The sequence below is a fragment of the Pelophylax lessonae genome (assembly GCF_965119305.1).
Source record: "Pelophylax lessonae genome assembly, chromosome: 1".
Lineage (NCBI taxonomy): Eukaryota > Metazoa > Chordata > Amphibia > Anura > Ranidae > Pelophylax > Pelophylax lessonae.
This window is the reverse complement of record NC_138768.1, coordinates 733,787,125-733,810,801: the sequence shown is the minus strand read 5'-3', so window position 1 is coordinate 733,810,801 and position 23,677 is coordinate 733,787,125. Positions and strand designations below refer to the sequence as shown.

General features: G+C 41.6%; 1 protein-coding gene across 1 annotated transcript in view; it reads right to left on the bottom strand.

The window, feature by feature from the left end:
* The window catches only part of DLC1 (DLC1 Rho GTPase activating protein), a 665,949-nt gene that overhangs the window by 619,293 nt on the left and 22,979 nt on the right, over positions 1-23,677 (bottom strand). The window lies entirely within an intron of this gene.

The following is a 23,677-nucleotide window of genomic DNA, read 5'->3' as shown; positions in this document are numbered from 1 at the left end:
TTGTTATTAACTCAACAACAAATAAAACCTGTGATCAATAAATTGTGGCAAAAAAAAAAATAAATGAGAATAAATAGCAGCTTGCACAGGTCAATAGATAAACCTATACATAAATATATTAAATAAGTGCAGCGCTAACAAATGATGTGAATTGATAAAACATGATTATAAAGTGCAAAGTTCATGTGAAAAATTCATTCATAAAATGTCCATAAAAAACAATTGATAAACCGTGACCATAAAGTGCAAAATTCATATATAAAATTCCATGAAGTGTCCATAAAAAATAGTGCAAAAATATATAGAATGTGATGATAAACCAAATAGACTTTGTGAAGAGAAGCACCACAAATCCCATCCTGCTTGAAAAGGATGATCTTCCCCAAACCTTAATAGCTGCAATCATGGACACTAGACAAAAAGGAGAATGGGTGCTTACCAAAATCAAGGGGCCTCCAAATGAATGGAAAAGCCTACAATGCTTTGGCCTATTATTTTTCCAAAAAAATAAGAAACACCTAGTGATCCAATGCTGCTCTCTAGGGATTTGCCACTTCACTGCTGCACAGCAGCAAATCCCTAGAGAGCAGCATTGGATCACTAGGTGTTTCTTATTTTCTGGGAAAAATAATAAGCCAAAGCATTGTAGGCTTTTCCATTAATTTGGAGGCCACCTGATTTTGGTAAGCGGCTATTCTCCTTTTTGTCCAGTGTCGATGATTGCAGTTATTAATGTTTGGGGAAGATCAATGCTGGGATTTGTGGTGCTTCTCTTCACTGAGTCTGTTTGGTTTATCGTCACATTCTATATATTTTTGCTCAATTTTTTATGGACACTTCACTGAATTTCATACAAGAATTTTGCACTTTATGATCATGTTTTATCAATTCACATCATTTGTTAGCTCTGCACTTATTTTATATATTTATGTTGTTTGTTATTACAAGAAAGCTTACCATCCGCTCTAAAAATTGTTACTGAAGTGATGCCTGCAGCTACAGGCATTACCCCGGCACAACCACTGGAAGTAGAAGGCTGCATGTTTGCGTTATGTCAGCGTCAAGGGGTAGTGGGTGTGTATGGATTATTTTTTGGAGAATAAGGATATTATTCAATGTCACTTGCTGTGCTTGTTTTCTAAAGTGCGTGTCTGTGAAACCTTCAAGCTGTGTGGCAGGAGATCATATGCTATATCAAACTATTGCTTCGTTTTACATAGTTATTTGTTATGGGTCATTTTAGTTCACTGAAATAGACAGATTGGCCATCCAGCCACAGTATCACATGTCTAAGTGTAAAAAAAAAAAAAGCTGTGTTTGCGTAAAACTAAACTGTATATCTAAAAGAAACCATGCTAAAATGCTTAGGTTATTTACACTGAATCTTTCGAGTACTTGGACATGCAGACATTTATAGAGGTTCATAAGTGAACAGGTAAAGTTATATGCTTTTGCCAGTTCTTTCAGAGTCTGAATTCAAGTTTCAGTGTAATAAAAAAATTCACTCTACTCGGAATGATTTTGAATTGTTGTGATGACCAGAGATACACATTATCCATGAAGAATAAATGTAATCTTTGGAGCCATTCCTCATTAGCAAGCTCCTCCAGCCCCTTGAATTGCAAATTTTATTAGAAGGCAGCAAAACATAGATGCTGACTACTTGGTACTGTCATCATAAGTTAAAAATATAAAACCAATTTCTTTATTATTTCTACCTGCTATACAGCATTGGGATGTTGTTTCACACGTGACAGATATACTTTAAAAATCAGAGGCATAAAACAACAAAAACTCTATTAGACTCGTTCAATTGAAAAAACAAAAAAAAAAAAACAAAAAGGATAAAGCAGTCAAAAAAAAAAAGAGAATGCTAATGCTTGGCAGGTTGGCAGATTTCTTCACCATCTTATCCTAAAGTGGTCAACAGGCTTGACACAATCTCTTAGCCATACCATTGAGTTAACAATAGATTAATATGAGGAATAGAACTGACATCGTAGAATTTGTATGATCACAAATATTCTCCCAGTAACTTTAGCAGAGATGTATAGTAACGAAGTAGAACTACTTAAGTACTGTACTTAAGTACCGAAATGCGGTATCTGTACTTTCCTAGAGTAGAATTTTTTTCTCCTACTTCTACTTTTACTTCACTGCATTTTTTCGATGATTTCGATACTTCTACTCAAGTATTTTTTTTTGTGCTGCATAGTTACTCGTTACTTTTAAAAAAATTACCACTGCCAGAACAGTAGATGGCAGGTTGCATAAAGCTCAAAAAAATGTGTATAATGTCATTTGTAAATCAGCGCATACGAAAATAAAGGCTGTGTATAATAAAAGCTGCTATACCAAATCTTTCCAATAAAAAGAAAATATGAAACAAACAAATAAATTGTGCTACAGCGCTTAAAGTGCATCAAGAAACTACTAACAAACACAGGTTAATCATTTGAATAAATCATTTGAAATAATAAAAAACAATATGATGTTCAAACTTTTGACTTCTTTCTTTAATTACTACATAACACAGTACTTGTACTTCTACTTTCAGTACTTGAGTAGAAATTTTTTTTCAAAACTACTGGTACTTTTTACTTTTAGTACTTAAGTAGCAAATTTTTTGAAAAAACTACTTGCAATACTTAAGTAAAAAAAATGTTGAATACTTTAGTACTTCTACTTAAGTAACTTTTTCTGTGAGCACTTCCACTTCTACTCAAGTCACTTTTTGATCGAGCACTTGTACTTTTACTCAAGTAGAAATTTTGAGTACTTTATACAAGTCTGAACTTTAGTAATGATTGGCAGACTCCTAAGGCCTTGTTCACCTTGGCAAGAGAAACAGGCATTTGTGGCAAATTTTGAAGCTCCCTGAATGCCTAGCAGAGCAGACAACAACGGATAATATGGACAGCGTACAGAGCTGTTCACATTTGAAAAACATGTGTAGCATTTACATTGCTTCTCAGGGCCTGTTCACACTAGTGCAATGTCAGACATTGCATGTGATTCGCATCGCATTGCTGTGCAGATCACATGTGATGTCTCTGCCATGCAAATTCAGCCATACAGACTGTATGGATGAACTTGCATCGCATTCAGACCAAACTAGTACAGGACCCTTTTGTGTTTTGCAAACCGATTGCGGGGTGTTGTTAACTTAACATACAGTTAGGTCCATATACAGTACAGTATATTTGGACAAAGGCACAATTTTAGATTTTTTCAGGTTTTTACCAAAACATATTCAAGCTATAGTTATATATTCTATAATATGGAATGGGCTTAAAGTGCACACTCTCAGGTTTAATTTGAGGGTATGTACATCCAAATCGAAGGAAGGGTTTAGGAATTACAGCTCTTAAGAATAGCCATCCCCCCTTTTTCAAGGGACCAAAAGTAATTGAACAATTGAATCAAAAGTTTCATGGCCAGGTGCAGGTGACTTCTTTGTTATTCATCAATTAAGCAGGTAAAAGGTCTGGAGTTAATTCTAAGTTTGGAATCTATTGCTGTGAACCTATATCATGAGTTCAAAGGAGCTGTCTATGCAAGTGAAACAGGCCACTGTAAGGCTTCCAAATCTAAACAAATCCACCAGAGAGATAGCAGCAACATTAGGATTGGCCAAATCAACAGTTTGGTACATTCTGAGGAAAGAAGAACAAACTGGTAAACTCAGCAACATGAAAAGTCTTGGACGTCCATGCAAGACAACAGTGGTGGATGATCGCAGGATCCTCTCTATGGTAAAGAAAAACCCATTCACAACATCCAGACAAGTGAAGGACACTCTTCAGGAGGTGGGCGTATCAGTGTCAAAGTCTACCATCAGGAGAGGACTTCACGAGAACAAATACAGAGGGATCACCAGGAGGTGCAAACCATTCATAAGCCTGAAGAATAGAAAAGCCAGATTAGACTTTTCCCAAAAAAAATTATAAAGCCAGACCAGTTCTGGAAAAGCATTCTTTGGACGGATGAAACTAAGATTAATCTGTACCAGAATGATGGGAAGAAAAAAGTGTGGAGAAGGCTTGGAACAACTCATGATCCAAAGCACACAATCTGTAAAACATGGTGGAGGCAGTGTGATGGCATGGGCATGCATGACTTCCAGTGTCACTAGGTCATTGGTGTTTATTGATGATGTGAAAGAAGACAGAAGCAGTCGGATGATTTCTGCAGTGTTTAGAGATATACTGTCAGCCCAGATTCAGCCAAATGCTGCAAAGTTGATTGAACAGTACAGATTGACAATGATGCAAAACACAATGCAAAAGCAACGCAGGAGCTTTTGAAGGAAAATAAGTGGAATATTCTGCAATGGCCGAGTCAGTCACCTGATCTCAACCCAACTGAGCATGCATTTCACTTACTGAAGGCCAGACTAAAGAAAGAAAGAGCCACAAACAAAGAACAACTAAAGACAGCTGCAGTTAGAGCCTGGCAAAGCATCCGAAAGGAGGACATCTACTTCCTGTTCATGCATCAGACAGAGCAGTGAATAAAAATCTCATTAGCTTGGGCACGGCAGCCTATTCATTTGACCTTGGCCAGATCTGTGCCTTGCCACAATTCTGTCTCTGAGCTCTTCAGGCAGTTCCTTTGACCTCATGATTCTCATTTGCTCTGACATGCATTGGGATCTGGAAGGTCTTATATAGACAGGTGTGTGGCTTTCCTAATCAAGTCCAATCAGTATAATCAAACACAGCTGGACTCAAATGAAGGTGTAGAACCATCTCAAGGATGATCAGAAGAAATGGAAAGCACCTGAGTTAAATATATGAGTGTCACAGCAAAGGGTCTGAATACTTAGGACCATGTGATATTTCAGTTTTTCTTTTTTAATAAATCTGCAACAATGTCAACAATTCTGTGTTTTTCTGTCAGTATGGGGTGCTAAGTGTACATTCATGAGGAAGAAGAATGAACTTAAATGATTTTAGCAAATGGCTGCAATATAACAAAGAGTGAAAAATTTAAGGGGGTCTGAATACTTTCCGTACCCACTGTATATAAAATTTATATCAAAAGTTTATTACATACAAAAACACTATAATGTACAAAACCATATAAATATATATTGCTATTAAAAGCACAGTGAATCCCAAGTGGAGTTATACACAATGCAATGGGAAGAGAAATGATTCTTCTAAAGGCTACCCTTGTATAAGAGGAGTCAATTAGAAGTTCCCAGAGATTCCCGACATTCCCGACAATTTATTTTTCCCTTAATAAATTATAAGAATGTCTGCGCCTTGAGTTTCACTTAAAGATTACCATGTCTCCCTATACTGCCTCTGCTTTTACAACAATGGTCTGGTCCTTAATATAGATGTCATAATCCTGATTGAACTTCCCATTCAGTGAAATGATAGGTATAAAGGTTTGCTGCGATTAACCACCCATAACTCTTGCTTTGCTACTCTTTTCTGTAATATCAAATCCTGTCATCATATGTATCCAAAGAAAATCTCAAAAAGCATATGTTAAGCATTATTATTTTGGAAGCAAGACGCTGTTAGATCATGTGCCATGGAAACAAGAACAAACTGCTATAGTAGCATAAACAGTACTAGGCCACCATACTGCCATCATATGTTTGGCTTGCCATTTATTGCATTGAAATAAAATGGTAATGTTCTGTGAAGAAAAACTATTTTTACAAGAAGAACACAAAGTTTGGCAATAGTTTGTAATTTTTTGGAGACCGAACAATGAGCTAATTTTATAATTTATTTACCATATATAAGCTATAAGGGAATATACCTTTCAAACAAAAAAGCCTGCTACTGTGCATTAGAGATAATAATTAAAAGGAACCTATATGCCTTGACTATGGACAATAAAGTATTTACATATTCTGCACAAGCAGTAAAATTACTTTAAGGACCCATTTACACTTGCAGTGGTGTGTACTGCCCTCTGAAAGGTGATCTGTGTTGGATTGCTTTTCCTAGGCATTTTACAGGCATCGTAGAGGCAATATGTTGCCCCCTGAACTGATGTTTTAACCACTGGAAGCCCACAGCACCACACCACATCTGTGTGCATTACATTTTGTTGCAGGGCAGTTGCAGCCTCATCTCATTGACTTGAATGGGTCTCATTTAGTCGTGTTTTCCGCTTGCCAAACATAACATGCTGCATAATTTTTGCTGCGCCATGAAGCAAAGCATCACAATCAGGCAGGGCCAGTGCTACCTATAGGCAAGGTAGGTGCTGGCCTAGAGCGCACATCAACTGGGGATGCCGCGTCGGTGTGCTGCTGGCGTGTCAAGCAAGCACACCGAAGCAGTCTTCTGGGTCTTCTGGCTGGGTCCAGAGGCACAGGTGCGGGACCAGGGCCTGTAGACCACAGCTGTCGTGAGGAAGTGAACCAGCACTATTTGTCTTCAGGCCGGAAGTGGATCCAAAACAGGCGCCCCTTCTCGATAGCTTCAGACAAAAAGGAATGACCGCACTTCTGATGAATTTTCAAAGAAAGGAGTATCTTTATTCCACATCAATCAAATGGCAGGTACAGGTACACACTGTGAATACAGGACAATCGGTGGACGCGTTTCACGACTGGATATGTCGCTTATTCATCACCAAATTCATTCTGGATGTGCACCGGCCATATATACTCCCCATACATGCAGCTGGCAACAATTAGAGTCATCAAACTAGTTGTTCCTCCCATCGGTCAGCTGTTGGGAATCCATGGCCGGATTGCATAGGCAGAATGACCCCAACAAATACAAACTTGAACACACTTGTGCAAAAAACATTTTACATTTTCATATATGTATACATCAGATAAGTATTCTAGTGATGGGGGGCCGGATTTAAAGAAACTGCAGCTTCAAACATCTATGACGTGTTTCAGTTTCGCCGCGTTCAAATCAATTAACTGGCGCTGCGGCGAATTGGCGAGTAAAACAGCAATAATGAATTCCGCCGTCAGCGGGATTCACTTACGATCGCGGCTTCGCCAATTCGCAAACTTATGTCTTCCTGCTTATAGCAGTTTCACATAGCGATGTGGGCTAGTGGATTAGTGCACACATCACATGTCTGTAATTCATCTCCCTCTGCTGTAGGTTCGAGGCTTACCATCTCCACCTACTTTTTTTATTTTCTTTTTTTGTTTATATTGCTAAAATGGAACGGATTACATCATATATATTGCTAAATAATGTTACACTCAGAAGCGCTTGCAAGCTTACACCATTTTAAGTGTTTTTTTGATCTTGTCTGTGTGTCGAATCGATCTTATGAAGGAAAGTACCAAAGGCAAGTGACCAAACCCCTACCCTACTTCAGGGCAAGATGAAACCTCACAATTTTACCATGGTCTTCTTCCCACATTCCATACAATGTTTAGTTCTTTAGCTATATGTGCTTTTTAGCCTTAACACACTCCATTTTTTCCACCATACAGCTTTATTCTGCACAATAGCTAAGTGCTTTGCAACTTCACTGCAGTTCACAACGTCATGGGTTCAAATCACATCACTACACTTGGGATCTCTTTTCACTCTCATTTTTTTAAACAGTTTTTTTAAACTATCTTGAATTTGGGGGGGGAGGGGGGTGTCCTACCCAAATTTCAAGCACATCAATGGAAACAACACAATTTTGATTTTATGAGTGTGGTCCTAGTTTTATCGAGATGCAATTCTTTACATATTTACCATGGTTCTTACAATTTCTTGACCAATAAACATAGGTGTCTGATATTGGACTCTCTCCATATTTCAACAACACAGGCCCTCATAGTCCAACACTACATTTGCCTCACACCTCAACACAACACTGTCACATCCCTACTCTACATTACAACCCCTCACATCACCAGTACAAGCAGCATGCAAAGTGCAAAACTCCGGCCTTGGCAGCTTAATGGGCCATACACTAACAATTTGTCTAGACTTTTTCCTGTAGACTTAACCAAACCATATAATAGAAGCTCAAACCTCAACACTTTCAATTTGGATGCAATCAGGCAGGCCCTTGCACTACATAGAAAATGTCAATCGGAAGGATAAAGTCTTCTCTAAATCTTACAGTGTGGATGGCCCTTTTGTCTGTAGGCACCCACACAAAACAAAAAAACACATGTTCAATTCTAATGTATTTATTTATTTGAGAATGACAGCAGAAGGAGGGATGCAGCAAAAGAATATTGTCACTCTCCAGTCCGTGTGCCTTTACAGCGCCAGACCACGATCTTTGCTCCATGGCTACGGGATTCTGATGTCTTCCACAACTTCCGGCAGAGTTCAGAATCCATTCTGCACCTCTACCAGCTCATAGGGGACAGGCATGGCAAGGTTGCTGGGCAGCTTCCAAGCCACTTTCGAAGTTCCAGGGTGTTCATGTTGGTCATTGGCCATGTGCCTTACCAAATATCCACTGACCACAAAAGAAAATGAGTGGAGTCCATCAAGGTGGGTTTCTACCACCTACACCCGCAAGCAGTACCACTCCTGGAAAAATAAAACAAAGGATAAGACATTTCATTATGAAAATCACATCTTAATGCCTGTTTGCTTCATTCTGAACTTCATTTAATTTCGACATCACGAGTGAAATAACACATTTTATGCCAACTTACACAAACCAGAAATCATTAATGTAAACATTTGAATACACACCTGTGACGCCAGACAGCCCATCACCACAGGCTTCCCATGGTACGTGCCATGATTCCAAGATGTTGATGTTCTGGAAAATTACAACACCATAAGATACCAAGCAGCCGTTCATGTTATCAATAACTACACAGGTGGCATAGACACAAATAAACACCTGCCAGCTCTTCTCAGCCCTTTACACTATTCACAATACCAACATGTTTATGGTTAGAGGTGCATGTTTTTGCTCAAGTAACACAATTTTACCAATGTTGACTACACTTTATCTACAATGGCAAGTGTCATTGGCAGATGATAATCACCCTCTGTCTCCCTGTGAGTGGCACCTCTGCTAACTAGCTAATTAATACACATGCCCTATCTTGACCGGTTACAGTACTTACATGTAAAGTGGCTAGCAACCAGGGTATTCCGGGTGGCCATACCGGCAGCGGTGCTCCGCCGCCTGGGGGCCGCCGGCTGACGGACCTCTGGCTCCCTCTCCTCCGTCAGCTCCCAAGAATCATCCCGGGCAACGCACATGTTGTGCAACACGCAGCACGCCAGGATGATCTTGGAAGCCTTTGTAGGAGAGTACAGGAGTTCACCCCCAGGCCGGGCCAAGCAGAGAAACCGGGACTTGAGAAGACCTATGGTCAACTCAATGATACTCCGGCTTCTCCGCAAGGCCCTGTTGTAATTCCTCTCTGCTGGGCCCTGGGGGTACCTGATTGGAGCCATCAGCCACGTCAGCTGCGGGTAACCAGCATCCCCTGAAAAATAAGAAAAATATACATTAGTTATTCATATCATGTGACTTTAGATGACTCCTCAAAATGGGAGACAATTAGGCATTTTACTAAACAACCTGCTCGTCTGTTTGCAAAAAATCATATGAAACATCTCAACTCTGTCTAACTGCCTAAATCACTAATACAAATGGGAAAAAGGACACACAAAGTGGTGGGTTTCTCTTGCAAGTTACAACTTGGCCCCTATTCTGTTCCTATTACATTAGCCTAGGTCTTACTTCTGGAATATATCTGCAACTAGAGTGAGGAAACCAATATTGACTCACTTATGCAAAGTACTTTGGGGATATGGCAATACCATTGGAATCATTTGTAGGTTTTCTTTGGGTGGCTAGAGGACACCATTTACACATTGGTTAACCACCTTCATTGGACTCAAAGACAACTTTGCAAATCTTTCTTTTGTGACCTGCTAAGCTGCTGATCTGGTTGTGTGTGAACAGCCTGACAACTAATAACACATCCATTTTAGGTAGGCTTTGCTTAAATCAGGGTGTACACCGATGTAGCTTATTCCTATGTCTATGTAATCTTACAGTTTATGTTGTTAAGACAAAATACTTTACCAATAAGCCACCCTTCGGGCATTTGTCCACTTTCAAACACCTCGTACAGAGTACTTGTTCTTAACATACTGGAATCATGGCACGACCCTGGGTGACCAGTGTTGACACTCATGATGCGCTGTTTGGCGTCACACACTAATTGGACGTTCACAGAGTGGTACTGCTTGCGGTTCCGGTATTCACTTTCGTGGCTCCTTGGGGGCCTAATGGCTATGTGGGTGCCATCGATTGCCCCTAGGATTTGCGGCATGTGTGCCCGCCGGTAGAAACCCAACTTGACTTCATTCCACTCATTTTCATTCTGTGGCCAGTGGATAAAATTGGGCACTATATCCACTATGGCATTAATGACCAACATGAACACCCTTGAAACTGTGGGCTGGCTAATGCCCATGATACTTCCCGAAGTGGCTTGGAAGCTGCCACGCCCTAAAATATACAAAGTGGCCAGCAATCTGGCCATGCCGGGCACCGCATGGCCGCGCTGTGTGTCCGGGTCAATTTTCTCTGCTATGAGCTGGTAGAGGTGTAGAATAGTTCCTCGCTCGAGCCGGAACTTCCTCCTGACATCAGAATCCCGCAGCTTGTCCAAATAGATCCTTGGAGCAAAAATGCGTGGCTGGCGAGGTAAGGGCACACGGACTGGAGGTGCTGCTGCTGAAGGTGCTGCTGCTGCTGCTGCTGCAGCTTCCCCACCTTCTGCTGCCTCCTGTGCCAGGGCCTCCTCAAACAAGGCACCAATAAATGCCAGCATTGCACCATCTAATGCGTCTGGGATATCGTCCTCCATTTTGAACGCGCAAATTCGCGAATGCGCAGATATATATAGAAACGGCCGCTAATTATCACACCTGTGAGCCAGCTATAAAAGGAGCACATGGCCAATATGGCTGCTGGATGTTATAGATCGATGTTTCTTATGTGCTAGCAAGACCCTGTGACCCACAACCTACATTATCTGGAGGTAAGACAATTGTATCTCTCTCTCCCAAAAAAAAGGAAGGAGACAATTTGTACTTATCTTGGGTGTGCTTAAGTTGTCTATGGTGAATCCCCTCCAACCCACAATAGCTTGGGAACCCCTCAAGTGTCTTTTAATCATTGGCAGTTGGCCCCATGTGCATGTGGTTTGGACATGTGTTTTCTCATGTTTGTTAAAGGTGTGCAGTCTAGATTTGGCATCTAAACCTGCCCCCTTACCTTCCCAGCTTCCAAAGACACCATTTTTGCTTTCCTGATAACTGTAATTTATTATGTGCACGTATGTAGGTCATGCGATTTCTCATGTATGTTTAATGTTTGCAGCCTCCTTTTGCCTATAAAGGATTACACCACCACCACCACCACCACCACTGTGTTTGTGCCATTAGGTAAGTGTTTGGAGGGCCTCGTGTGATTTGTACCCCTATGAGTTTTCTTATGTGTTTTTTTTTTTACATTTCTTTGCAGCCTCTTCTGCTCTTTGCCACCACCACCACCACCACCACCACCACCACCACCACCACTGTGTTTGTGCCATTAGGTAAGTGTTTGGAGGGCCTCGTGTGATTTGTACCCCTATGCGTTTTCTTATGTGTTTTTTTTTTACATTTCTTTGCAGCCTCTTCTGCTCTTTGCCACCACCACCACCACCACCACCACTGTGTTTGTGCCATTAGGTAAGTGTTTGGAGGGCCTCGTGTGATTTGTACCCCTATGAGTTTTCTTATGTGTTTTTTTTTTTACATTTCTTTGCAGCCTCTTCTGCTCTTTGCCACCACCACCACCACCACCACCACTGTGTTTGTGCCATTAGGTAAGTGTTTGGAGGGCCTCGTGTGATTTGTACCCCTATGCGTTTTCTTATGTGTTTTTTTTTTACATTTCTTTGCAGCCTCTTCTGCTCTTTGCCACCACCACCACCACCACCACCACTGTGTTTGTGCCATTAGGTAAGTGTTTGGAGGGCCTCGTGTGATTTGTACCCCTATGCGTTTTCTTATGTGTTTTTTTTGTACATTTCTTTGCAACCTCTTCTGCTTTTTTTGCCACCACCACCACCACCACCGTGTTTGTGCCATTAGGTAAGTGTTTGGAGGGCCTCGTGTGATTTGTACCCATATGCGTTTTCTTATGTGTTTTTTTTTTTTCCTTTTCTTTGCAGCCTCTTCTGCTCTTTGCCCACTACTACCACCACCACCACGACCAAGTCTGTTTGTGCCATTAGGTAAGTGTGTTCTGTAACTGTTCACTAATTATACTGTATATGAAGAGCAATCTGCAAATCCTGTTTTTTCTGTTTTCTCTTTTGTCATTTCAGATTTAGGAGTTTGGGGCTCTTTGCTGCTGCTGGACAGCCAGATTCTCTGCCCACCTCGTGCTCCCATGGCCCCACCCACTGGAAGGATGAGAAGGGCCAGGGGGGCCAGGGGGGCCAGGGGGGCCAGGGGGGCCAGGGGGGGCAGGGGGGGCAGGGTGGGCAGATCGTCTGGCTCTGGTGTGAGGGAGGCTCCAGCTGTATCCATGAGGGAGTCCACCATCCCCATCCCGGAGGAGGAAGCCGGGGGAGGTGTTAACACACCAAGTGGACAAGCTGGCTCTTCTGACAGTAGTCCTGGAGCGGGTCCGTCCACCAGAGTCAGCTTGTCCACATTAACCCGGCTTCCCCGTTTCACCCACAATCAGTGCTGTGCCCTGGTCCACGCCTATATGGCCAGATATCAGGCGATACATGGGACCAGGGCCGCGTCTTACTCAGTAACAGAGAAGAACAGATTGTGGGATGAAATCCGGGATGCTGTAAATGCACTGGGTGAAGCACCTCGCCACCGTGACAGTGTGCGGAAGAAGGTCAACGACATCTGTGGGTCCGTTCGGAAGAAGCTAATTGCATGGGCTGCGGAGGGTCTTTATGACCGTCAAGGTCGGCTGGATGAACGTGCACGAAGTTCTCTCTGGGATTATCAATTACCTTTCTTGAACATCATAGGACCCGATACCATCTTTCCCAGAGAGGACTTAGATTCGGATGCTTTGCACCGAGGTAGGATATTATCTTGGATGTCAATTGTGTGAGTTGTTTGGAAAAGATTAACTACTATCCTATGTGTGACATTAAGAGAATGTGATACTTGCCCTTCCAATTGTCCTTTTTTTGTTTTCCCCAACCTGCAATTTGTTCATCTGTAGCACGGATCTCAGCCCCTCCACAGCCCATGCAGCTTGGCGAACCAGACGGACTCACAGGTGTTGACATCAGTGCTGACCCTCCTCCTGGTAGGTCCAATATCATACTGTGCCAAACAATGTAGATGTTTTTTTTTGGCCAAGATAGCTCATATTGCTATGTCCTTTACAGAAGATCCGCAGCAGGGAACACACCCAGTGCAGCTAGGCCTGGAGGAAGGTGTTGGTATGTCTAGTCAAATAATGTTTTTTTGAATCTTATTAACCCCATTAACACACATGTTTTTTCTTAGGAAAGAGTGTTGCCTTTTAGATGTTTACCCTGCAAAACACAGTTGACAGCATTAATGGGTGCCGTCATTAGTAGGCAGACCAAGCCTTCTTAACCTTTGGGAGGGTTTAGCAAGTGTCCTATGAGCCCAGGAAAGCACTTTTGAATGTTTGGCCTCAATGCTTCATTCATGAAGCTAGGAGGGCAATCTGGCCATAATCATTACTGACTAAGGTTATGTACTAAACATGTTTTTTTTTTTTTTTTTTAAAAGAACATCAGGCCCCTCTTGACGTTGCAGCTGGAGTTGGATCAGGAGCTGGCGACGATTCTGCATCCAGTGCTGTGGTATGTGATATAAGGGAACAAGGTGCACATGTAACATTTCAATGGTAGCATTGATTTTGGACTAGATGTGGCTTACATTGTGTGTGTTAAATTAGTGCTATGACATTCTGACGATGCACCAGCACAACAAGAGTTCTATCTTGAACATCAGGGAATTATGTTATAATTTGGTGTGCCACTAATGTTCCAAAAACATCCAGGATCTTTAAAGTCCGGCCCGTCTTTGATTTTCCAGGTCCAAATTCATGGGTATCGTTTGGTTGGGTTGTCCTCTAGCCGATTGATGGCAAGATTTTAGACAACATACGTAGATGTATAAAGTCATTGGTGTAGTAACAGATTTACCAAAAGCATAAACAACCTACCACACCAGGGTTAATTGGGAACACCTTCATGTTGAATCTTTTTTGCCTTTGTCATATTAGTCCTACCAATATAATATGTACCCATTATCAGAAGTGTTGCTAGCTTGGATAATCTTACAATGAACAAGTACTCATTAGAAGCACATCAAACTTTTCAACGTTCTGCTTGGGGTGTTAAGTTGTCAAACTAATCTGAAATATTTAGTCATGATGTTTGATAATGATTTGGTCTATTTCTTCTGCTTTCAGGTAGCCTTAGATGCAGAGGGATTGTCACCTACCCAACTTCGTCCATCTATGCTGGATGTAGCCGAGAGGCTGCTTGATGAGTATCAGGTCCAAAATGAGTTAAGGAGGCGTACTCAGCAATCTACTGAGGCAGTACGTCTGCTCGGGCTCATACAGGAATCTGTAGCAACAATGGTACAGGTTCACCAGGATATGTTACAGGTTCAACAGGATATGCGTAACAGCTTGGTAAGTTTAGCAGACCAGCATCAACGGGATCGGCAAAGTGTTGACACTCAGGTGCTGGCCACACGCCAATGCCTGTTTGGATCTGAAGATGCCCCATTGGCAGAGCCCTCCCAAACATCTCACTCACCTGCCACTGCAGGTTGTGGTAGTGGGAGGGTAATGCCAGTGTTGGCCACTTGTCAGGCAGCTGGGGATGGGACAATTCCTCCTGTAGCCACTCCTAGCACTTCACACTCCGTTCGGACTCCCACACCCCTCAATGAGCAATCCTCCTGCACAACCTCAATGCGCACTGGTTCCACAGTACCCCTTCCACCTGACTACATTCCCTCCACACCTTTATCACTTCACTCCTCCCCAGGCCGTTCTTCTTTTTTGTCACCAATGCGACATGTCGTTTGCCCCCGCACCGTGGACCACAACAACCAATCAACCACCACTCCCCACACATCTTCACAACCCTTGCACCACCAGCAGCATCAAATAGCCTTGGAGCAGCAACGATCCCATCTAATGGTAATGGCACACGTTACCCAAATTCTTAGGCTGAGCACAGAGCAGATGGGACTATTGGCACAAGATCTTCAGTCTGGGACATTTCCAGGGTTCAACACCCTGCATCAGCAGCAGCCTCAGACACAAGATCTGATTCTAATGGGCCACTTTACCAGAACTCTAAGGCTAACCCCAGAGCAGATGGGACTATTGGCCCACCATTTGATGGCAGGAACCTTTCCATTGCTCACCACACTGCTTCAGTCACCACCACCACCACCAACTTAATTTCTTTTTTTTTTTTTTTTTTGGTTTTGTTAATGATTGTTACATTGGCCAATTTGTGGGGCCATTTTTTTTTTAAATTTGAGGGTGGCACAATATGATTTCTTATAGTGCTTTTTTTGGGGATGAAATAAAATTTTATGCAAAATGATTAGTTTGTGTTTGCTCTTTGGTTTTTTAGGAGTGTTGGTGGCCAAGTAATGGCCCTGGTTAATGTAGGCATTTATACACACGTGCTTCTCGATCTCCAAACATATGATTTCATGTAAATTTAGATAACTCAATGTTCACATAACGACCCAAGAAAAGGTCTCCCTTCAAATGTAGCTTCAAAACAAGTCTCAAGGCTAACATAAACCAAAGCCAACATACTAACAATTACAGACCACACCACTCAAGTAAACAAATACAACACAAAAGACATTCGATGTGTACACCAAAAAGAAAACTTGGGTAATAAAATAAATGTTTTAATAACACATGTGGGTGTCTACCAACTGTAGCGTACAAAAAATATATTACAATATATAATAGAATGAACTAAATTGCCAATGTAACATTTGTGTTGCAAAGAGCAACATACTTAAATTTAATTTAGATAAACATTTTAAACATTTTTTATGTTTTGACATCATTTTTTGGAAGGTTTTCACAAAAACAATTCATTTTTGTAAACATTTGTGGTTTTTTCCGTTGCCATAAAAACAACAAGGCTTATTTGTAAACATTTTTGGTTTTGTCGGTTGCCATAAAAACAACAAGGCTTTTTTGTAAACATTTGTGGTTTTGTCCGTTGCCATAAAAACAACAAGGCTTTTTTGTAAACATTTTTGGTTTTGTCGGTTGCCATAAAAACAACAAGGCTTTTTTGTAAACATTTGTGGTTTTGTCCGTTGCCATAAAAACAACAAGGCTTTTTTGTAAACATTTGTGGTTTTGTCCGTTGCCATAAAAACAACAAGGCTTTTTTGTAAACATTTTTGGTTTTGTCGGTTGCCATAAAAACAACAAGGCTTTTTTGTAAACATTTTTGGTTTTGTCGGTTGCCATAAAAACAACAAGGCTTTTTTGTAAACATTTTTGGTTTAGTTTGTTACCAAAAACAACAAGGCTTTTTTGTAAACATTTGTGGTTTTGTCCGTTGCCATAAAAACAACAAGGCTTTTTTGTAAACATTTTTGGTTTTGTCGGTTGCCATAAAAACAACAAGGCTTTTTTGTAAACATTTGTGGTTTTGTCGGTTGCCATAAAAACAACAAGGCTTTTTTGTAAACATTTGTGGTTTTGTCCGTTGCCATAAAAACAACAAGGCTTATTTGTAAACATTTGTGGTTTTGTCCGTTGCCATAAAAACAACAAGGCTTTTTTGTAAACATTTTTGGTTTTGTCCGTTGCCATAAAAACAACAAGGCTTTTTTGTAAACATTTTTTTTTTGGTTGCCAAAAACAAGGCTTTTTTTTTTTTTTTTTGGTTTTTTTGGTTCCCAAAAAAAGGGTTTTTTATAAATTTTTATATTTTTTTTGGTTGCCAAAAACAAGGCTTTTTTTTTTTTTTTTTTTTTTTTGGGTCCCCAAAAAAAGGGTTTTTTATAAATTTTTATATTTTTTTTGGTTGCCAAAAACAAGGCTTTTTTTGTTTTTTTTTTTTTTTTGGGTCCCCAAAAAAAGGGTTTTTTATAAATTTTTATATTTTTTTTGGTTGCCAAAAACAAGGCTTTTTTTGTTTTTTTTTTTTTTTGGGTCCCCAAAAAAAGGGTTTTTTATAAATTTTTATATTTTTTTTGGTTGCCAAAAACAAGGCTTTTTTTTTTTTTTTTTTGGGTCCCCAAAAAAAGGGTTTTTTATAAATTTTTATATTTTTTTTGGTTGCCAAAAACAAGGCTTTTTTTGTTTTTTTTTTTTTTTTGGGTCCCCAAAAAAAGGGTTTTTTATAAATTTTTATATTTTTTTTGGTTGCCAAAAACAAGGCTTTTTTTTTTTTTTTTTTTTTTTGGGTCCCAAAAAAAGGGTTTTTTTTTAAACTGTTTTTGATTTTTTTGTTAGATTTTTGTTTATAATGGGCAACAATTACAAATGTGACATTTCTTTGTGTTGCAACGTGCAACATAAGTAAACAAACCACAAAAAAAAAATACTAGGATCTTTTTAAAGGTGTGACATTCCTAACGAATGGCTCCTTAGGGTCTGGATCCACGCCACAAAGGTGTTCCAAATATAGAATTCGGTCTCCGCACCACCTCATATAATCCAGGAGGACCTCGTAGGTGAGGTGGGTGTGCCCTGGGTAGAAAAAAACATGACAATTAGTTTTAGGCAAAATGATCCAAACAAGGATTGTAATTAATGTGCCTCAACAAATATGCTTAGGAGTCTATTGGTTGGCTTTTATCAACACTCTGAAGCAAATATGCTAAATTGCTGTTGTAAACCTTAAACTCAAACTTTCACAGCAAATTGTTCAAAAGGTTACATAAGATGGCTTGGAATGTTAGTAGCAGTTCCACCAAAGCTAAGTAAAATGCTTTTCTGCATGTAAACACAAGCAATCATTTTGAAGAATGTAAGGTGTTTTGGGTTCAATTGGTCAACACGATACATGTGCACACATTTATCTCTATCACCATTGGAATCTGTGGAGCGTTCTCTCTCACTCTTACTGTCTATAGATTGAACCTGACACATAGTAGAGACTCACCCTTAGGAATTTTGAGGGCCAGTTCTGGACGGAGCAGATGTGTCTGCTCCCCTGATCTCCTTTCCGCCATCCCAGCTGTGTTAAGAGAGAAGAAAAAGTTTATCAACAAATGGACTCACGCTAACTGTAGGTTACGCAGTCATGAAAACGCTCTAACACCCACTCATTACCCCTCCACATTTCCCTGAAAGTTTTATTTAGACATTGATATGGTGGTGATGCAGATTTGTACAGTGCAAGCGTCATTCTTCTGGGTGAAGCTTGTAGCGTTAAGGATACGTACTCCCTGCTTTTGTGCTGATTGTGTTTTTCTGATGTTTTTGGTGCCTCAGCCCTGCCTGTTCTAAGTGTTGGAAACATATCATTTTGGGAGGGCTGCGGAAAACTAATCAGGTTAGACTTACACTCTCTAGGTTTTTGGGGACAAGAGAAATAACAATCCTCCTTTTTACATGGCCCCTGTACACACCTCTAGGCACCTCCCTCCTGTTGTTTGACCCCACAGCAGGCAGCTTGCTATGGAGGCACATGAGATGAAGCCAAGCACCCTGTGCCTGTTCAGGCACTAGGCTGTGAGCCAGCCTTGCCCCCCTCCCTTCCAATGGTCTCAATGATTAGGAGTGACAGCATCAGGAGGCAATATTGGCATGCTGTCACCTCAGTTAAGGAGGAGGGGGAGTCTGTTCCAGACAAGTATAAGTGCAAAAATTTGGACCGTAAAAAATGGTCCCAGTAAGTCTTAGGGGGAATATGCACACCTATCACTTGGAATACTAATGCATAGAATGCATTCACATAAAGAACCCGCTGCCTTTAGAACAACTTGAAGCCTGAGCGGGGACATACACAGTTAGCATTTCTCCACTTACTAAGTAGACACATTACTGGAAAAGCACACAACTTACCATCATCAGGTTTTTTTGGGGCCCCTGAAGTGGATGGCGTGGCTGGCTCTGGAGAAACTGCACAAAAAGAACACAAATTGTGAACTGGAATGTGGTACATTACCGAGGAAGAGTATTTATGAAAGATTGACAAACACACATTTTCAGTGTTGACTAAATCAGGACATGATTAAATTACAATGTCCCCTAAAAATTTACAAGTACAAAGCACACCATTTCCAATGTAGAGAAACTAACACCAATTTAGAATAGGGTGGCTTGAGATAACTTACAAAAGATAACATGTCCTGTAAAGCTCCCCAAAACCACCTTTCAAACATGAAGGTTAAGCAAGAGTGTTTCATGACCAACCTTCCTGTCACATATAGCAAAACTACACTTGCTTTGACTCCAACTTAGATTATCCTAGATACACATCATCCTAGCACACACAATTCATGTGAGAATCTAATTTTAGGTACTTACAGACTAGTTCAGGGGAGCCTGGAGTGGGGGAGGATGGGGGAGACCCTACATGGGGGGATGGTGTCCCTTCATGGGGGGATGGCGTTGTATCTCCTAGAAACACAAAGACACAAATACAATCCTTGAACAAAAGCTATTTGATAAAGGCACACAGAAAGTAGTCTGGAAACATTGAAGGTAGTAGTTACAGTGGACTGGGTAAGCAGTGGCCCCTCTTCCCCAGTCCTCCACAACAAACATCCTCAATGTCAGCTGCTACAAAACCCCAATGTCAAAATATATATATTACAGCCCTTATATTTACCAGGACACATTGAACACACAAACACATGTAGAATACTTACTTCCCCTTTGAGGAGAGCCCAGGTCCTCATCCGAGTCGGACCAATTGGCCTCTTCTTGGCCAACAGTTTGTTCCTGGCCCGGATCCAGGCGACTCGGCCCTGCCTGAGGCTCCTCTCTTGCTGAAGTTACATCAACCACAAAAGAAAACAAAACAAACAATCATTCCTCCAAGTTCGACCTAATACACAACACACCAGCACATCCACATTACTTACAGGGGGCCTGAGAAGGCTGAGCCGCAACATCCTGATCACTGGTTTCTAAAATAAAAGAAAAACATTATATATTATTTATGGACACAAATAGGCAGTAACCTCTCATCATGCTAGCACCATACTCAATGCCCCTACAATTCAGAACATAGAAGTGCACTTACACCAATGAGATGCATTGACCATGTTTTAAAACAGGAGGGCACCATGCAAATTAAGCGGGCGCCTAAGGCCTCGCACCTACAGGGGCCTTGCGGCCAGTGGCGGAGCACCAACATTTCGAAGGGCGCAGTCAGGGAAATCTCCCAAGTAAAAGATTGCTTTCAATCCTCGGATCAAAAAGTTGCAGCAGTGTGCTGCAGTCCCTTCACTGCGTCTGCCAGGTGTCTGTTGTCCGCTGACACTTACTCCTCCTTCTCTGCCTGGGGATTGGCCGTCTGATCATGTTATCCTAAGATGTGGAGGAATCGGTAGGTGTGTACCTGCACCAGTAGGAAGTGACTGGCCGGTCAACTCACTCTGCTATCATCAGTTGTTGCTCTGGGAGGAGAGCTCCGCCCTGGACCCGGAACATACAGGTAACCAGGCCCAGACTTGATATTTTGCAGGCTGGTCATAGATTTGTTGTGTCCACTATGCAAAGTGGTTGAGTAGCCCCAGGGAAGTTGGAAGAGTCTGAAAATGGTTGGTGGAGGAGGAGGAGAAGAAGGCCCTGGGTGGCTGGGGGACAAGGAGAGGGCCCCTGGGGGTTTTCTAGAGGAGGAAAGATCCACAATGACGCCAGAGTCAATTGCCAAGGAAGAGAGTGGAGCTGAGCAAGTCCTGCCTATCTGACATGAAAGCCAAACATGGTGTAGATGGAGCCCTTTGCCCTACACAATGACAGCACCAGAGGTGGAAGGTGAGTGGTAGCGGGTCTTTGACATTATAGAGCATATGGACTCTGTCCATTATTGGTAGTTTTGTTTGGAGTTGTCCTTTAGATGTTTAACTGTGTTGTTTTTGACCCGAGCTGTGAGGGACTGAGGTATGACAGCCCACTATGCTGAGACTTATAGTGCCCTAGAATGTTGAGGACTGAGGAATCCTTAGTCCCTAACAGAGGGCACTACAAGTCTTAGCATAGCAGGCAGTATTTCCTCATTCCCCTACAGAGAGGATTACAAGTCCAAGCAGGTAGCCTTCTGCAGTGGGACTTGTTGTGCCCTTGACTGTGGTGGACTGAGGAAGGGAAGTGTAAGAGGGTCTCTGTAAGCTCAGATGTATGGGGGAGCTTTGGGGAACACAGAGTTCCCTTTTACACCAGAGTCCCCAGCTTCCCCCCTCAAATAATGGTTCCCAAACTCTCCTTATATCAGAGTCTTCACACTTCCCTCTTACAGTGTAGTAAGTCTGGAGACTCCGATGTAAAGGGGGCTCTGTAAAATGTGATTAGAGATTAGAAATTTCTAACATTTTTATTTTCTACTTACGATCCACAATTTTCAGCTGCTCAAATGGCTCGCTGCCTCTGACTGCATATTGGAGTGTGGCCGTCCTCCTCCTCCCCTTCTTCACCAAAAGCACAAGAGGGTGCCGTCCGTCCGCTTTGGCTAGAAGCAGAAGAAAAAAAAAAACATAAAAAATACGAATGTACATAGTAGTATTAAAGGTTGTGAAGAGACACTTGATGGAGGTAGGAAAGGTAGGAGCGAGAGGGAGGGGGGGGGGGGGGGGGTGTTGGTATTAGTGTTGTTGCATAGCTAAACACATGTCCACCTACCCAAAAAATTGTAACCTATCTGGTCACATGTAATGTATATTTTTACTTACCGGAGATTTGCTCCACAGCCTTTAGCAGGAGCCTGGGTGAGCGCCTTTTGGCATCACTCCAGGCCCGCTGCAGATCCACTATCTCAGGCAGAAACTGAAATCTCCGCTGCAGCCTCATCCGGAGACGACACATCATCTTGTGCTTTTGGTGAAGATGCGTATAAACTTTATCATACCCCCAGAGGAGGAGGAGCTGTGGAAAGAGCAGTGTATGTTTGAGTCCAAGTATGTCCAAAATAGTACAGTCTTCAAATAACATGCTAGGTCGTCTTTGAGATATTGTAGAACAAAGAATTCCATTTCTGGTGATACATATACATCGATGTCCAAATCTACCTCCATGACATAGGTTGCCCCACACTGGTGATTTCCTCTACATGATATAGCCATTTTCTCAATTGGCCTTTCATGACACACCCAGGGCCGCCATCAGGGGGGACAGGCAGTCACTGTATTTACAACCTTATTGCTGTCCATTTAGCAGGGTGCAAGTAACTTTACACACATGTAGCATAGGTATCAACTTTTGTCACCATGTTAAAAGGACAGCAGTATGGGTAGCATTACAGTGACTGTTATTAGTCCAGGCTCACTAAACTAGCCAATGCTTGGAAAAGCAAGCCATGCAGATTGCTTTTCAGGTCCCTTTTAACACGAGCTGTCTGATTGGGTGTGGCTGTTAATTTTTGACGCAGACCTGATAAGCCCCTCAATTCTCCTTTATGGAGTGTTATATGTAAATGGGATTGCTTCATTTGAGATGCAGATTTAAACTGTGTATGGCCAGGCTGAAGGTACCCAAGTTGATTGGTCGATCACCTGGAGGACAACGTACAACCAGTCTGTCAGATTTTACACACACTTATCGCTAGCATCTCTTGTAGCCACTAGCAATAATCACTGTGTTTTCCTGGCAGGGGCAGCACCAGGAGAACACAATGGCTCCGCAGGAGGGTTTCCCCTGTCTGTGTTGATGGTGGAATCAAGGCAAAATGTTTTTCCTGCAAGCCACGGGACAAACAAAGATATTTTTTTAATGAATCCATGATTTTGCCAAAATGGAAAAAAAAAGATGTTTGCTTTGTATATTCTTAAGTTTGCTACATAACTAGAACATGTAACAGTGTTATATCATTGCAGGAGATTTCCCTTCACTTCCTGTCTTGGTGTCACCAGGACAGGAAGTGAGGGAATCTCCCGTGGGGATACAGCCAGCAATTCTTTCCTTTTATATATACTATGGACATTATAAGGCAACAATTGCAAGCTATTTCCCCACAGTGATATTCCCCTCACTTCCTGTCTTGGTGACACTAAGACAGGAAGTGAGGGAAAATCTCATGCAATGATATCACCCTACTAGAAATTGTAGTTCCGTCTAAAAAGTATACATAAAGTAAGCACTTGGTTTCCAAAGTGGCAAAATTATGGAGGAGTTAAAACCCCATAGTGTGATCGGGTAATCTGACGGTGTGTTCCTACACTCCTCAATGTGTCTGTTCATTAAGCTGTGCTGAATTATCCTTGATTCACAATTCCTGCAAGAGTTGCACATGGTATGTGGGAGATGCAAATTTAAGGTGGCATAATTATCCACACAATCACACATAATCCTTTTTAAAGGTCACCAGCAGAATTTGATGGCATAGTGGTTCACAGCAGTGCCATCATATTCCAGTTAGATCTGTCAATTAACAAAGCAATGGGATCTGGGGGTGTATTTAACTTGCAATGGACACCCCCATTCATTATCATATGGCAGTGTGAGATGGGTCTGTTGGGAATGTGATCCATTGAGACAAGTGATTATACACTCATGTGTTTCT